Raw genomic sequence first — 17,871 nt, forward strand, 5'->3', positions numbered from 1 at the left:
CACAGACCACAGATGCTTCTTCAATGAGCATCTTTGCCCACCTTAATCTTACTCTTTTTTGACCTCGTCGTCTTCTTCTTCTCGTAGTGACACTGGTCTACCTTCTTCTAATAACAAATGTCTAAGAGACTATACATCTCTAGATGTGTTTTATTTCTAACCTTTGTGATTTCAACAGCTAATCATTATGACTCACCAAGGCATTATGATTTTCCATAGAGTATGTAAGGATAAAATACAAGGGATTGAGGAACATGAAATAAACATTTTACCCTCTTCTATTACTCATTATAGATACAAGCAATGGCATCAAGAGAATTGTCTGCTCATTTTATAAGCCAGTAAGATTAGGAAGCTCTATGTATTCATTCTGTTTTGCTTTTGCTAGAGAACTGTGTATTTATTCATATATTCACTCAGCATAATATATAATTATTCAGTTGTTCCTGAATTTCAAGCAATATAATACACCTTGATTATACTAATATTAACAGGATTAATCTCTTTGTCCTGAGATTTCCACATTGTGTTGAAAAAGGATAATATGATCATACCCAATAGATTGAGCTTCCTTGGTAGCTCAGTTGGTAAAGAATCTGCCTGTAGTGCAGGAGATCCAGGTTCGATTCCTGGGTTGGGAAGATCCCCTGGAGAAGGAAGTGGCAACCCACTCCATTATTCTTGCCTGTAAAATCCTATGGACAGAGTAGCCTGGTAGGCTACAGTCCATGGGGTTGTAAGAGTTGAACACGACTTAGCATCTAAACCACCAACCAACAGATTATAATACTTTGAAATTAAGTAATATGGTATGCGATGTGAGTAAAAGAGCTGTAAGACAGTGGTAATTGGCATCCTTTTACCAAAAGACATTTAACTATTCTTCAACTGCCATTATATAGATCAATGCTTACATTGGCAGGAAGAATGTAGGTAGAGGGCAGTCAGATTTATAAACAAATAAAACTGGTAAGTTGGAGAACTATAACTAACATTTTGAGTCATGTCATTGAGTCTTCAGAGAACCCTGAAAAACCCTTGAAAATATATGTAAAGACTTTGCTCCATGAAGTCAACAATTGAGTCAAAGAAGGGCTAGAACTGAGAATCCAGAAAGGAGAGGTTTTGAATCATCACCATCTCTTCCATACAAAACTGGAGATAAGTATTAACACTCACTTGATATCCTTATTTTATGGAGAGTCTGCACTTGTTACTATATACTGGTTGTCTTTTGGATTTTGAATTTGGAAACTGAAAGTGATTAAACTTTAAAAGTGTTTCAGAAGCTATACTAAAATGAACTGATCTATTTTCAGATGGATTGCATAAATAACCATAACATTAATTGCTATTAATTTTAACCGAGAATTAGTTACTGTTGCTGGTCAACAGTGTTTGAAGATCTCATAGAAAAGATGGTATATTTAATAATTTTCAAAGTTGATGTCCTTCTCCCATAAATAATAATAATTTTTGTATCTTTTATAATTGTCATTTTCATGTGAAGCTTTCACATTTTCAGAAACTTCTAGCTTCTAATACTAAAATATCTTCCAGCTTACTCTTAAACTTTACCAAAGGAAGACTTCCCTCACCCTAATTTTGATTAGTTTTATATAGAAATAATTCGTTAAGTTCTGTTTTGATAGTCAAAGGAAAAAGGGGGTAATATTAAGAAAATACCCTATGAAAAGTACGTTAGTGGTATGACATGAAAATTATAAGAAATATGAAGCAAAATTAATATTTCACTGTTATAGAATTTTTATTGTCTTCTTGTTAAATAAAATCGATTTTACCTAATGAGTCCTCCCCGCAGACATTTCTCCTGACTCCTCTTACCTTTGATTTCAAGTATGCGCACTCTACTTTGGAGTTCTTCCTTTTCTTGAGCTGCCTAAGTGAACAAATTTCAAAGAAAAGAGTCCTTCAGCATAATCATAGAGGATATCTACTTAAGTATGAAAAAGATAATACAGTAACTCTAATATATTTCCTGTAATTATTAATAAATGACTGCAAACTCGAGGACTGGCGTAAAGATGCTCTTTCCCCAGTTACCATATTCTTGCATGAATATGTGGTATATTGTATATTGAAGTGTATCTTAGACAGATGTTTTTGGCAAGGGTGCACGTGCATGATTAAAATGAGTTATGCATATGTCTGTTTTTCTAAGGCATTGATTTACGGGTACATTTTAAACTTTATTTTCATCAAAAACTATATTTTAATTTCATAAGCATATTCATCTTTGAGCTTGTAATCATATTACAGGAGTTAGTTTCATTTAAAACATTCATTTTCCAATGTTTATTATTCAAGGAATGGTACATTTGGAAAATACATTTGAATTTTTAATAATTCTCTGTGAAACATATTAAGTGTTAAGACTTATCTAAACATGCCAATTGTATATCAGAATTTAGCAATGCATTAAATATAGTAGGACATAGAAAATAGCTATTTTTCTACAGTGTAACTATCAAGATTATCCCAAGATGTGTGCTTTGGAGGCTATCTGCCTTCATTTTTTTCAATTATATATATTTTTTTTCTGCCTTCTTTTCATAGCTGACAACAGTAAGAACTAAGGAAGGCTATGGAATTCCCATGACTACATAGTTGATTAACCAAGTAGCAGGAATAAACCATGGCTTAACTGTATTCTTTCTATAGTTACCAACTTCTGAAAAAGGAAGAAATCCATCTAAAACTACCCACTTGATAATTTACTTAGTACATTAAAGTATTCAGGTTATTTGCCATTTTCATGTGAAATTATTTTTAGTAGTCATTAGTGATATTATAAAAAATATGAGAACTAGGTTAAGAATGATATATATTTATAACATGTATCAAGAAAATATATAAAGCCAAGCAATTAGATATACTTTAATTTTTATAATGTCCTTTGATTTTTAAATATCATCTAATGTTGAAAATCTCCAATCTTTATGGGTTTCTTGAAGTTGAATTTAATTTTTGGTGCTGTTCAGTTATTTTTTCCTCATAAAGTACAAGCAGATATGTTATTTAATAAATTTAAATAAAATTTAGAGTATAATGTTAATAATGCCCAGCAAAGAAAAAATGATATGTATTAAATTTTGGTTCAAGAAACAAAATGCAAGATTGTATTTTATGAACAATTCCACTATTTCCATCGAGGTTCTAAGAATTCTACCTGTAAGATAAAGCCAGGCACTTTATCAGAAAAATATTTTAAATCTACTCATTAATATTCATGTTCACAAAAATTAAAAAGTAAGCCAGGAACTGGCAGAATATTTGTCATACACATATCTGACTAAAGACTTATCTAGAATATAAAAAGAACTACTATGTTAGTAATAACAGCAACAGAAATAATAATAAATAACTCAATAAAAGCTGAGCAGAAGACTTGAAAGAAAGATGTAAGAATGGCCAAAAATATATACAAATGCTCAACAGTATCAATCAACAATAACCAGGAAAAAGTCAATTAAAACTGCTATGTGATAACAGTTTATTCACTGCAAGAGCTAAAGAGCAAACAAAAAGAACAACATTATGAAGTGTTGGTGAGAATGCAGAGAAACTGAAACTCATATGTATCTGCTGAGAAAGTAACAGGGCACAACCACTTCAAAAGAAAGGGTTGATACTTTTTATACACTGAAACATACGCCTACCAAGAGACTCAGCAATTCCATTCAAAAGAGAAGAGTAAACACACACACATATATAAAGACTTACTTATACACAGATGTTCACAGCAGTTTTATTCATAAGAGTTACAACCGAAAGCAACCTATATGCCCATAAATGAGTAAATGGATAAACAATGGGATCCTTATCAGCAACACAAAGAAATGGAGATATACGACAGCATAGAGGGATCTCAAATAGACTGTTTGCATTGAAGAGTAGTGCACGCAAAGAGTAGTAGACAAGAACCCACACGGTATGATTTACCTTTTATGGACTTTGTAGCAGACTAATAAACTGTGTGATGGAAACCAATGCCATGGTTGCCTGGGGCTGGGAATGAGAGTTGCGCTACAGACTAGAAAAGGGAACAAGGAAATTTCTTGGGATCATGGAGATGTCTATATTTTCATTATAAGAGTATGATTATTTGTGCTTAAAATATCCATATTTTATTGTGCGTAAATTAGCCATAATTCACAAAAAAAAGAAAGAAAAATAACGAAAGAATACTACATGAAAAAAGGTAGACCCAGGGTATAACTTCGGATAACTGTTTTCACTGTGTGTTGATTAGATTTTACGATAGCCAATGTACATCTTCAAAATGATTTCTGTATCTCATTTATAGATGTTCCAGTAAAATGGCAAATAGCATTCTTGACACTTGAGAGAGTAATTTCAATCTAATTAGAATTGTATCATTGTTATTATTCCTATGGACATAAGAAAATTTTTACCTTTGACCTACTTTCATTTGTGTGTGTGTGTGTCTTCTTGTTCTGTAGAGATTATCATAAGGAAGGAAAGAATTTGCCTTCTATACTTCAAGGTCCTTTGCTGCTGCTAACTCACTTCAGTCGTGTCCGACTCTGTGGGACCCCAGAGACGGCAGCCCTCCAGGCTCCCCCATCCCTGGGATTCTCCAGGCAAGAACACTGGAGTGGTTTGCCATTTCCTTCTCCAATGCATGAAAGTGAAAAGTGAAAGTGAAGTCAACTCAGTCATGTCCGACTCTTAGCGATCCCATGGACTGCAGCCTACCAGGCTCCTCCGTCCATGGGATTTTCCAGGCAAGAGTACCAGAGAGGGGTGCCATTGCCTTCTCCATCTAGGTCCTTTAGCAAGTCTAATAATTAAATGGACACAACATAGGTTAACAGAATAAAATGAATGAATTTAACTTCTTACATATAGGAGGCCCATAAAAATAGGAGATTCAAAGGCAGTTAGGCTAGTAATGCTTATGTACCAATCAGAGCTAAGGAAAGGGGTACAGGTTTTAGACTTCAAAGGAGAGAAGGCAGTTAGTTGACAGGAAGATGAAGAGAACCGATGTATTTGGTAAAGATGAAGATGTATTTGGTAAACAAATATTTGCCATGCTCTGCAGGTAAATCTCTCAGATGAAGTTACGTCTGTTTATAACTCTCTTCCTTGTACAGGTCCCCTTCTGAAGTTTTTCAGGCAGCTAAGAGGAAGGCAAAAAGCTTTTCTGAGTTTACTGGATCTTGATTGCCTTCAACTGAAAATAATGTATGTTTGCAGGAGGAGGGAATGGCATATACTGCTCCCTTTCATTATGTAAAAATCACTGAGGAGAACAAAATACCAATTTTTTCTTTCAAATCAGCTCATTCCTTCCTCTCTTTATACAGTGTATGTTAGTCACTCAGTCTTGTCCAACTCTTTCCAACCCTTGTGGACTGTAGCCCTCCAGGCTCCTCTGCCCATGGAATTCTCCAGGCAAGAATACTGAAGTGGGTTGTCATTTCCTTCTCCAGGGGATCTTCAGGACCTAGGCATTGAACCCAGGTCTCCTGCATTGCAGGCAGATTCTTTACCATCTGAGCCACCAGGGAAGCCCTAGGCACTAAGTATTTAATCATACAGGGTCTTCCCAACCCAGGGATCGAACCCAGGTCTCCTGTACTGCAGGCAGATCCTTCATCAACTGAGCTACAAGGGAAGCCCATTCTCTAGAGTAAGACACCCATTATTCTCTTCAACAGGGTTGCATAGTTAGTGAGGCAAACAAGAAAACAGAAAATAATAATTGAGCAAGTGATGTGATTATATCAAATAAAAGATGATATGGTGAGTGAAGGGTTTAAAGACAATGCTAGACATTTTAGGGTCACCTACCATGCCATTACTTTGTCAACAAAGGTCTGTCTAGTCAAGGCTATGGTTTTTCCAGTAGTCATGTGTGGATGTGAGATTTGGAGTATAACGTAAGCTGAGCACTGAAGAATTGATGCTTTTGAACTGTGGTGTTGGAGAAGACGCTTGAGAGTCCCTTGGACTGCAAAGAGATCCAACCAGTCCATCCTAAAGGAGATCAGTCCTGAGTGTTCACTGGAAGGACTGATGTTGAAGCTGAAACTCCAATACTTTGGCCACCTGATGCGAAGAACTGACTCATATGAAAAGACCCTGATGCTGGGAAAGATGAAGGCAGGAGGAGAAGGGGAGGACAGAGGATGAGATGGTTGGATTGCATCACCGACTCAATGAACATGAGTTTGAGTAAAGTCCGGGAACTGTTGATGGACAGGGAGGCCTGGCATGCTGTGTCCATGGGGTTGTGGAGAGTCAGACATGACTGAGCGAGTTAACTGAGCTGAGCCATGCCATAGTGACGGCTGTGGATTTCTCCGGAGGTCTTTGGCAAACTGTTGATTGTGAAGGTGATTTGGTGTGTGTTTAGAAAGATTTGGCTGTCAGCTTGTTGAAAGGGAATTGACTGAATCACAACCTCAAACTTACGGTGAATATATGAGTCCAGGCAGCTCTCCAGGCATAGAGAGCAGTGGCCTGCAATGAGGAGAGCAGGCAGGGTGGGCAGAAAAGAAGAAAGATTTAATGACTGCTATAATATAACTTGTGTATATCTCAAACACTTCATTTGAAAAAGAGGATGCAGATACTATTATTAGGGTTTGGGGGGATTGGAGGTGACCAAGTGTTGTTACTGTATAGACTTAGTTTCTAGAAACTTCCATTGATCTTGTCTTTTTTTTTTTCTTTTAATTTCATTGTTAATTCAAGTTTGCACACCAAAATCGAAGGCCAAGGATTTTGTATAGAAGCAATCCAGACTGTGAAAGGTGAACACTAGCTTAAGATTTTTATATCTGATATTTCAGTTTCATATTTTGATTTAATATAATAAACTCAAAGCCTTGGTAGACACTTTATAAGTTTTAGGGGGAAAAATTGTGATCATTGGAAACATTGCCTCTGAGAAAAAGTAAAATATTATTGTTTTGCTATACAAGAAATTTTTAAGGTAGTGTTCTTAATATTTCAGGAGTATATGTTTTCAAGTATAGTCTAGAAGTTACCTAATTTTGTGTTTTGGAAGATTTTTTCAGAGAGAACTTCCATTATGTTTCATATTTTGAAGGTTTCTTCCAGATATGATATTTCAGTTTTTCTTTTATTTTACTTCAATATTGTATTTTCCAATATGTTTTCAAAATTTATGGAACTGAAGATTCATGACCTATTCTTGAATAATAACTGAATAGGTTTCATACCTGTTGTGACTCTGGAAATATTGCAAGAGAAACATAAGCTGGATATGATGCTTTCTTAGGATTTTTTTTCTTACATAAGAAATTTGGTGTTTTGTTTTAGTTATTTATTTACTAGACTTTACCTTATATGAATACTTTAAAGTAATTAACCTCCAATTAAAATAAATAAATGTATATTAAAAAAATAAAAGAAAATATATCCTGCAAGAAAAAACTCAACTCAAATAGTTTTATAAGACAATTTCCATATATATATATATATAAAGAGAGAATTATTTCTTATTTTCTCTTTGATTACATATAATTCATGTCTTTGATAGAAAGAAAACTTATTTACCTATTATTTTGCTTGTTAATTCAACTGCTTAGACATCTACTATTTTCAGGCACTGAAATAGGCACTCAATGTATAGTGCTGAGTAAAATAATACTCCCGCTTTTAGTCAGCTTACATTCTTATCTGTCACATTACTGAAATCTTTCATTGTTTCAACAAATATTTATTGAATGCCTTCTATGTATGAAGATATTGTAGGCATGTTGACTACATCAGTAAAGGACATCTCAAGATATTTTCTCTTATGGAGCTTACAATCTAGCAGGAGGAGATGGTAAATAAACAATGAACATAATAAATATATAAATTATAATAAATTAGATGGTGATAAGTGCTGTGAAACTCCAGTACTTTGGCCACCTCATGCGAAGAGTTGACTCACTGGAAAAGACTCTGATGCTGGGAGGGATTGGGGGCAGGAGGAGAAGGGGACGACAGAGGATGAGATGGCTGGATGGCATCACCAGCTCGATGGACGTGAGTCTGAGTGAACTCCGGGAGTTGGTGATGGACAGGGAGGCCTGGCGTGCTGCGATTCATGGGGTCGCAGAGAGTCGGACATAACTGAGCGACTGAACTGAACTGAACTGAAGTGCTGTGAAATAAAGAAAAGGTAGAATATGTTTTTGAAGACCTGAGCATACTTGGGAGCCGGGCAGGAAGAGAGGTGACTGGGGTCAGCCTCACTAGGGAGATATTTGAGCAAATACTTAAAAGACTTAAGAGAGTGGGGAAGTTGTTTTCTGAGGGAAGAACATTCTGGGCAGAGGAAATAGCCAGTGCAGAGGCCCTAATGCGTACATATGTGGCATGTTAGAGCTCAGCAAAGTAATCAGTTTGCCTAGAGGAGAACAAACAAGAGCCTGCCAGCAAGGTAAAATGTTACAGACAGATGTGTATCTGCTTCCCCTCTGGAATTTTCCAAGATGTCTTGATATCTGTGTTTTCTGGATGTGGTCTGCAAAGATTCTATGTCTTATGCTCTGAGTGTCTTCCTTTATCTTCAGTACACTGTACACAACTCCTCTCTTTAAAAATAACTTGCTTGAATGGATTTCCAAACTTTGGTGTATCATGGAACATGAGTACATAAAGTCACCCTTTTAATAATGCATATCTTCTGGCTAAATCAGCGATAATTAGTAGGAAGGAAATTAAATCCACCTGATTCATTTTTATTAGCCCAGTAAGGGCAAAATAGGTGCTGGGCCTCAGGCTGAATCTGCTATTTTTGTTGCACTTTTGTAAAAGTACCATGTTCTGGAGAAATGCTTGCCACAAAGACCAGTGGCTTTCAATTAGTTACAAGACAAGATAAACATTTGCTTTATGGAGCCAATGGCTTTAGACTCTTGCTTTCAGTTTGAGCCAGCAATGAGAAAAAATGTATAAAAGATATGGTCTGGAAAACTTGGTAACTTATTTTTTGGGTTGGACTTGAAAAAAATTTTTCAACTGATCATTTTTGAGAGTAATCACTGGAGGGTATATATCCTACTTAATACAGTATCAATTTCTCTGTAACTACCAGAAGGAGACCTTCTAGCAATATGCTCATGGACCAAAATTTTAAGTATTAATGCATAACTCATTCCATCCTATATTTAGCAAAGCAGAGTATCACACAGGAGGAAATCAAACTGACCTTCACTGCAGACTGAGTCTGGCTCCGATTGTCATCAGTTTATGCCTAAGGGTTGGCCCATGTTTGTTTTTAACTCTGACTTCCTCATGAGCTCTTGAACCCCCTGACTCCCTCCTTCTCAGCATCCTGAAGCTCCCTCCCAAGTCCCTGACATTTCCAGTGGGGGTCACTGTATTTATTCAGTGCTGATCACTGAGGAATAAATTCTTACATGTTGGGTAGGATCTTGACTATTGTTTTGCAAATTAACCAACTGAAACAAAATAGTGATAATGTGTTATTATGGTTAAGGTTAATAAGCTGCTGATTACCTCTAGAGGATACAATTGCAGACACATTATTTAAAAGGCCTATTTTGTTGAACTAACTAGTAAATGAGCAAACATTTACATGTGTGTATATTAACATGAACATAGAGTTTTGCGCCTGGTAGAGACAGTTCAATTTGTTTTTCTCCATTCTTTCTACTTCCTCCCAAATGTCAGCATCATTCTGAGGTCTGGTCTCTGGGTTGTTGTGAACTATCTGTCATTTATAATCCATAAGATGTCCAGCAAGTTACTTTATCTCTTTGAGCCATGGTTAAATTAGTTGCCCAGTTTCTTAATGTCCACCTGTCCATTGCTCCCAGGAGAGATTGTTATTTATAACATTAAAAAGTGGGCAGAAGACCTGAATAGATATTTCTCCAAAGAGAACATACAGATAACCAACAGGCACATGAAAATGTTCAACATCCTTAGTTATTAGAGAAAAGCACACCAAAACTACAAGAGATATCACCTCACTCTGGTCAGAATAGCTATCATCAAAAAATCCACAAACAACAAATGCTGGAGAAAGTGTGGCGAGAAGGGAATCCGCCTACATTCTGGAAGGAATGTAAATTGGTATAGTCACTATGGAGAACAGTATGGAGGTTCCTTTCGAAACTAAAAATAGAGTTACCATATGGCCCTGCAATCGCACTCCTGGGCATACATCCTGAGCAAAATGTGATCCCAAAGGATGCGTGCACCCCAGTGTTCATTGCAGCACTGTTTCAATAGCCAAAATTTGGAAACAAACTGAATGTCCAACAGCAGAAGACCAGATAAGAAGTTTTCTGTCGATGTGGTGAGTATACACAATGGGATATTATTCAGCCATTAAAAAGAATGAAATAATGCCCTTGCAGCAACATGGGTGGGCCTACATGGTGTCATACTGTGTGAAGTCAGATAGAGAAGGAGAAATGTCATGTGACATCCCTTGCATGTGGAATTTAAAAAGAAATGATACAAATGAACTTACAAAACAGAAAGAGATTCACAGACTTAGAAAATGAACTTGCGGTTGCCAGGGGAGGAGGAGGGCAGGAAGAGCTAAGGAGTTTGGGAAGGTCATATACATACTGCTGTATTCAAAATGGATAACCAACAAGGGCCTATTGCACAGCACATGGACCTCTATCCAGTATTATGCACCGGCCTAAATGGGAGGGGTGTTTGCAGGAGAATGGATGCATGTGTATGTATGGCTAAGCCCTTTTGCTGTTCACCTGAAACTACCACAACATTGTTAATCAGCTATACCCCAAGATAAAAGAAAAATTTTGAAGTTTGGGGGAAAAAAAACATATACAAACTTGTTCTCCATCTGGGATCATATTTGTTAATTTCCCCACTTTCTCTTGTGTCAATTGTAAAAGATAAATATAACACATTTATTACTACAAAAATAGGATTTATTAGTCTTAACCAAAATTATACCAAATTTAGAATACTTTCTCTTAGATGTAGTCAAGGTGTTACTTATACAGCTATCCTGGACATCCTTGGAATGAAGGCCAGTCACTGGTGTATTTTGTGAGAATGCAATACTGTAGTGGATAGATGCCCAGTCTCTATCAGGTAAAGAATGAACTCTTCAAATCCCCTCCCCACCAAATAATGACTTTATGTATCTTGTAAATCTCATTTTATAGCTACTGAAAATCTGGCTGGACATTTCTCATTCAAAATTGCCAGTGACCCTCAATAACTGGCTATTTTGATATGGCATTGATTACCACCAGGCTTGGACAGACAGGATTTTTTTTTTTAAAGTATCCAGTGGGTTAAAGGTAGATGTAACTGTTAATTTGGGCTCCCCCTTTTATGGGAGATGATGGAAGAAATTGTTGTAACTATGACTACTTGAGTTCCTCCCTTTCTTTGTTTTTGAGAACAGATCATTTCTTTGGATGTTGTTAATTCCTATACAGGATGCATTCTACCCCTCCCCCTTTTCTAACAGCATCTAGGTTTCCCTCCAGGCTTTCATCTTCCTCAGGCAACCTCTACATTTCTGGAGGTGGGCTTGATTCCTTCAACCAGTCAACCCATCTCATTCCCCAGGACAGTCATTGGCATAGGACCTGATCCCAATAAGATGATTCTTGCCCATCATCACGGGCCAGAAAACTGCCTTTCTATCAGCAGCCAAAAGAAAGAATGTAAAGCTCCAATCAGTCCTGAAAGAGAGCATAAAGTAACGCAGATAGCAAACCTTAGTAATAAACAAATATGGGGTCGTGTGGACAAGATATTAGAACTGAAACTGAGTCCCCTAAAGCTTTCCTGAGCCTCTGGGAAAGCCCACTTTGAAGTACACTAGAGTTCTAGAATTCCAGCTAGAAGTTCAAATTTCAAAATATAAGTTGCCTGATATGTCTGGGTACCTATCCACGGTTTAGGGGAAATCAGTATGGAACAATGATAGCAATTCATTGAAAACTTAAGTATTTACTGGATTGGTAATCACGTAGTATGCTTCTCCTGGAATTTTCCACTTGAAGAGGAAAAATGACCACTGGCAAATTAGACAGAATTTTTCCGTTCACTAAAGGGATGCTATTCATTCAGTGATCATTTAATTTTGATGAACATATTACTATATGACATCAGTATTTATAGTCTTCATTGAAATTCTTATAAAAATAAATGATGGCTTTGTGGCCACACTTTCAAGTTGACCTGTGGCTCCTAACACAGCTGACATGTCTTCATTCATAAGGTTTTACTGTTTTTTAATAACAGTGGCAACATCTGGTTTGAGGCTTGACCTGGCTTTGACACCCTCTGTCTGTATAAAGATATAAGGATAATAAGATTTAGACAGTAATTTTAGCATAATAATGACCAGTTTTGGAAAGCCTCCAGTGACTTCTCAATAAGTCATTTTCTTCTAACATTTGTTATTATAGAATCCTGTACAACTATTTCCTAGCCTATGTTTTGTATAATTGTGAGAATAATTGGTTAATGCCTATTTTCTTAACTATTTTCTTATTCCCAAAAGGCAGACATGATTGTCTAGAAACACTATTAACTTTCTAAATCCTAGCACAATGCGTGACATTTAGTAGGCTCAATACACATATGTACTGGATGTACTGGGGTGGGGAAAGCTTATAATAGCGTTAGGAGATAGTCACATGTCAAATAATGCCAAAAGGCAGGAATCAAGTAATAGCCCCATACCCCAAAATGTGAGACACTTTTGTTTAGTGATCATTCCAACAGCCAGGAGTGTAAGGGAATAAGTTTTATTCACAATCTATGTATAACATGGAGGCATTAGATATATTGTTAATCTAGTTGTTTAAAAAAATTAAGAGCATAATTTCATGTGGAGTCTTTCTTTTTCTATTTCATGTGTAAGTCACTTCAAATATTAGCTCCAGATGGTGCAGTCTCAAAGGTTTTACATTTACACATAGTTCAATATTTTTTTCCAAATTAAATGCGAAAGCAGCATGTCATACAAATTCTAGTCTTGAAACTGAGCAAAGGTAAGATGGTCTTCAAACCTACAAACTACAGTTCTTTCAGGAGGCAAAAGCCTTCTGTTGTTCAGTTGCTCAGTCGTGTCCAACTCTGTGACCCCATGGACTGCAGCCTGCCAGGCTTCCCTGTCCTTCACCATCTCCCAGAGTTTGTTCACACTCATGTCCATTGAGTCCATAATGCCATCCAACCATCTCATCCTCTGTCAACCCCTTCTCATCCTGCTTTCAATCTTTTCCACCATCAGGGTCTTTTCCAGTGAGTTGGCTGTTCACATCAGAGGGCCAAAGTTTTGGAGCTTCAGATTTAGTATCAGTCCTTCCAATGAATATTCAGGATTGATTTCCATTAAGATTGATTGGTTTGATCTCCTTGTAGTCCAAGGGACTCTCAAGAGTCTTCTCCAACACCACAGTTCAAAAGCATTAATTCTTTGATGCTCACCCTTCTTTATAGTCCAACTCTCACATCCATACTTGACAACGGAAAAAAACACAGCTTTGACTATTCAGACCTTTGTCATATGATTTCACTGAAACAATGGAAATAGTGACAGACTTTATTTACTTGGACTCCAAATCACTGCAGATTTTGACTACAGGCATGAAATTAAAAGATGCTTGCTTTTTGGAAGAAAAGCTATGACAAACCTAGACAGCATATTAAAAAGCAGAGACATTACTTTGCTGACAAACATCCGTATAGTCAAAGCTAAAAAGCCCCCTAATCCTGCGAATATTTTATCCACCTAGGACAGTGTTGAGATATTCTCCTTGCCCCCCTCTTTCTGTCTCCTCCTCTCCCTCTCTTTCTTTTCCTGTCTCCCCAGCAACAGTCAAAACTAGATAATGGATTAATTGGGAAATGTTTTCTTATGTTAGTCTGTTTTTTTTTTTTTAAACCATCATTACCTTCATCTATACACACATTCAAAGAGAGGGAAAAGAGAGGAGAAACATGTGAAACGCATTTTGAAACATGAAGTGAAAGTGTCAGTCGCTCATTTGTGTCTGACTCCTTGCAATCATATGAACTACAGCCCATCAGGCTCCTCTGTCCATAGAATTCTCCAGGCAAGAATACTGGAGTGGGTTGCAATTTCCTTCTCCAGGGGATGTTCCCAACCAAGGGATTGAACCCAGAGTTAGAAGTAATTGTAAACTGTTTCATTTCTCTTTGAATTAAAATTTCTCATTACTTCTTTTTGATATGTTTAGAAATATTTTGCTCATATTGATAACTATTTTGTGTGTATATGTGTGTTTGTTGTTGTTCCATCACTAAGCCTTGTCTGACTTTCTGAGAACCCATGAACTGCAGAACACCAGGCATCCTTTTCCTTCATTTTCTCCTGAAGTTTACTCAAACTTGTGTCCATCGAGTCACTGATGCCATCCAAACATCTCATCCTCTGTCGCTCCCGTCTCCTCCTGCCCTCAATCTTTCCCAGCATCAAGGTCTTTTATAATGAGTTGACTCTTTGCATCAGGTAGCCAAATTATTGGAGCTTCAGCTTCAGCATCAGTCCTTCCAGTGGATATTCAGAGTTAATTTCTTTTTGGATTGACTGATTTGATCTCCATGCTCTCCAAGGGATTCTCAAGAGTCTTCTCTAGTACCACAATTCAAAAGCATCACAAGAGATAACTTGTATGCTCAAAAAAACCAATGACTACTTAGTGTGTTATTGAACCCAAGTTCATATGTCCCTGATGCACGGTGAGGTCAAACTGAAACACTGGTGTTTGGAGCCGAGAAAGATTTGCTGCAAGGACTAAGCAAGGAGAGCAGGCAGTTCATGCTCAAATGGTCTGAACTACTTGGATGGCTTTCAGGCAAGGGTTTTTAAGGACAATGTTAGGGGAGAAAGTCTCAGGATATATGATCAGCTCACGGCCCTTCTGGTTGGTTGGTGGTGAAATAACAGGGTGATATTTCTGGAATCTCAACCTTTTGATTCCAACCAGTCTGGGGTCGGCATGCTCGTGGTCAGCATGCAGTCACCATCCTCCACCTGAATGGGGGTCTTGGTTTCTGTAGAACAACTCAAAGATATTCATTAGATTATTATCTATATTCATACAGGAGGAACTAGAGTCTTGTACTCTGTTTCCCTAATCACTAACTGCGAGTCTATTCTTTGGAAGACTTTGAGGAGACCTAGGAGCCTAAACCTCCCTTTTTTCCCCTTACAAACAAAACACAGGAGACAAAGAGGAGTTTTTGTACCCTGGAGGGCCCTGCAGGATCCTGCTTGGTTTCACATATACCCAACAACCATTCTCTGCTAGGACTAGCTTCTTTTGGGGCTTCCTTCATGGCTCAACTGGTAAAGAACCCCTTTGCTAATGCAGGAGTTGCAAGAGAAGTGGGTTTAATCCCTGTGCCAGGAAGACCCCCTCGAAGAGGAAATGGCAACCCACTCCAATATTCTTGCCTGGGAAATCCCATGGACAGAGGAGCCTGGCAGGCTACAGTCCATATGGTCACAAAAAGTCAGACATGCCTGAGCCTGCATGAAAACAACAGCAGGGAAGAGAAATTTGATCTTTGATTTAGGGCAGTAGCTACTATTTTGCAGCACCTTCTCATGTGTGATTCTGCTTCTTAAGCATATAATAGTCCACTGATTTTGCTCAAAACTGTTATTACCAATTCCTTATATCTTTATGCCATACTCTCTTCCTCTTACTGCCTGTCTCTCAATGCTGATTTTGACACTATACATTATTGGAAGCTGTATGCAAGACAGCAAAAGAGACATAGATGTTTAGAACGGACTTTTGGACTCTGTGAGAGAGGGAGAGGGTGGGATGATTTGGGAGAATGGCATTGAAACATGTATACTATCATGTAAGAAATGAATCGCCAGTCTATGTTCTATACAGGATACGGGATGCTTGGGGCTGGTGCACAGGGATGATCCAGAGAGATGATATGGGGTGGGAGGTGGGAGGGGTGTTCAGGATTGGGAACTCATGTACACCCATGGCTGATTCATGTCAATGTCTGGCAAAACTAATACAATATTGTAAAGCAAAATAAAGTAAAATAAAATAAAATAAAACATCGTGTGGGTCCACAGTTCACCTAACGCAGTTAAATTCATTACTAACAGCGCATAAGGACTCAACTCAGTTTAGTTTTGGGGAACTATTACCTCTGATTCAAGTGGTTAACACACTTACATTTATTAATATAATGTGTCAGTCTTCTCTTTACTCAGATATATTTATTTCCATTTTTATAATTCCTTTTCTGTTTTTAATGTTTATGTATTTATTTATTTTTGATTGCACTGGGCTTCATTGCTGTGTGCAGGCTTTCTCTAGTTGCGGCAAGTGGGTGATACTCTTTGTGGCAGTGCACAGGCGTCTCCCTGCTGCGGCTTCTCTTGTTGCAGAGCATGGGCTCAGTAGTTGTGGTATACGAGGTGAGTTGCCTCATGGCATGTGGAATCTTCCTGGACCGGGGATCAAACCCATGTCCCCTGCATTGGCAGGCAGATTCCTAACCCCTGGACCACCAGGGAAGTTCATTTTTCGAATTCCTTGTTGCAGTTTTTGCATTTTATTTTAACTTAGATAGAATGAAACAGAGATTTATTTTCTTCAAATAATGGAGAAATTTTATTAACACTAGATAAAGAAATCTAGTTACCGAAACCCAAGAACTATAATATGGAAGGAGCTTACAGATGGTCATTCAGCATTTAAGGCAATGCTCAGATTTTAGAAGTGTGACTCTTCACTTTAGGGTTCCAAATCCTATACAATTAAATAAAAAGGGATTTTCAGCCTTAACCTATCATACCTTCATAATAATCTCTTTAGATACAAGTTTTCCTACTTCTATTTCTACTAGTGTTATAGGGCTAACACTTTCCTGAAATAAGCATTCTGATTGATTTAGGCAGTCACTATTCTCAGTTTTTTAGTTGTTGTTTGTTTGCTTCAGACTTCAGCACGGTTAGTGAGCTTGCCTGTGGGTTGACTTCTTTTGTGCCAAGTACTCACTCCTCATCCAAACTGCATGGGAAGGTCAGGGTCAAATGAGTAAGTTGATCTCGGAGAGAAGACTGTGGAAAGGGCTATTTGTCCTGTTTCTCTTGAAGTGAACTTTCTTATGACTGACTGACATATCTAGTATAGTGCTCCTTGTAGTCTTATACATCTTTATATTCTTGTATTCTTGTGTACAACTGCCATATGAAATAATCCAATTAAATGAAATATCACAAAGGGAATATAACTACTCTGATTTGCTTAGGTTATAGTTTCAGCAGCTGCAATTCCAACTATTAGTGGCTTTAAAACATGAGAGCTTATATCCTTATTTAAGCCTAATTTGCTACTGTGTCTCTTCCTTTATCTTACCACTCCATTTTCTCTTTCTTTTACTGTAAAGTCTGTTCCTTCATAATAGCCAAAAAATGAAAATACTGTGTTGGGAATATGATATTCAGTTAAATCTAGGAATGACAGTGTTGGCAGGGGCATGATAAAAAAGAAGAAGAAGAAGAAGAAGAAGAAGAAGAAGAAGAAGAAGAAGAAGAAGAAGAAGAAGAAGAAGAAGAAGAAGAAGAAGAAGAAGTCAAATCCATAATAATTGCTTATGACTGGTGAAGTTGCTCAGTCGTGTCCGACTCTTTGCAGCCCCGTGGACTGTAGCCTACCAGGTTCCACCGTCCATGGAATTCTCCAGGCAAGAATACTGGAGTGGGTTGCCATTTCCTTCTCCAGGAGATCTTCCCGACCCAGGGATTGAACCCTGGTCTCCCGCATTGTAGGCAGATCCTTTACCGTCTGAGCCACCAGGGAAATCATAAAGCAGGACCCGTTG

At 37.6% G+C, this 17,871-nt stretch overlaps 1 non-coding gene across 1 annotated transcript; it reads left to right on the plus strand.

The window, feature by feature from the left end:
- Positions 1-569: 569 nt before the first annotated feature.
- TRNAY-GUA (transfer RNA tyrosine (anticodon GUA)) lies at positions 570-641 on the plus strand. Its single transcript has one exon. It is a non-coding gene; the product is annotated as a tRNA-Tyr (tRNA).
- The last annotated feature ends 17,230 nt before the right edge of the window (positions 642-17,871 follow it).

This window comes from Ovis canadensis, chromosome 4, assembly GCF_042477335.2.
Source record: "Ovis canadensis isolate MfBH-ARS-UI-01 breed Bighorn chromosome 4, ARS-UI_OviCan_v2, whole genome shotgun sequence".
NCBI classification, from domain to species: domain Eukaryota; kingdom Metazoa; phylum Chordata; class Mammalia; order Artiodactyla; family Bovidae; genus Ovis; species Ovis canadensis.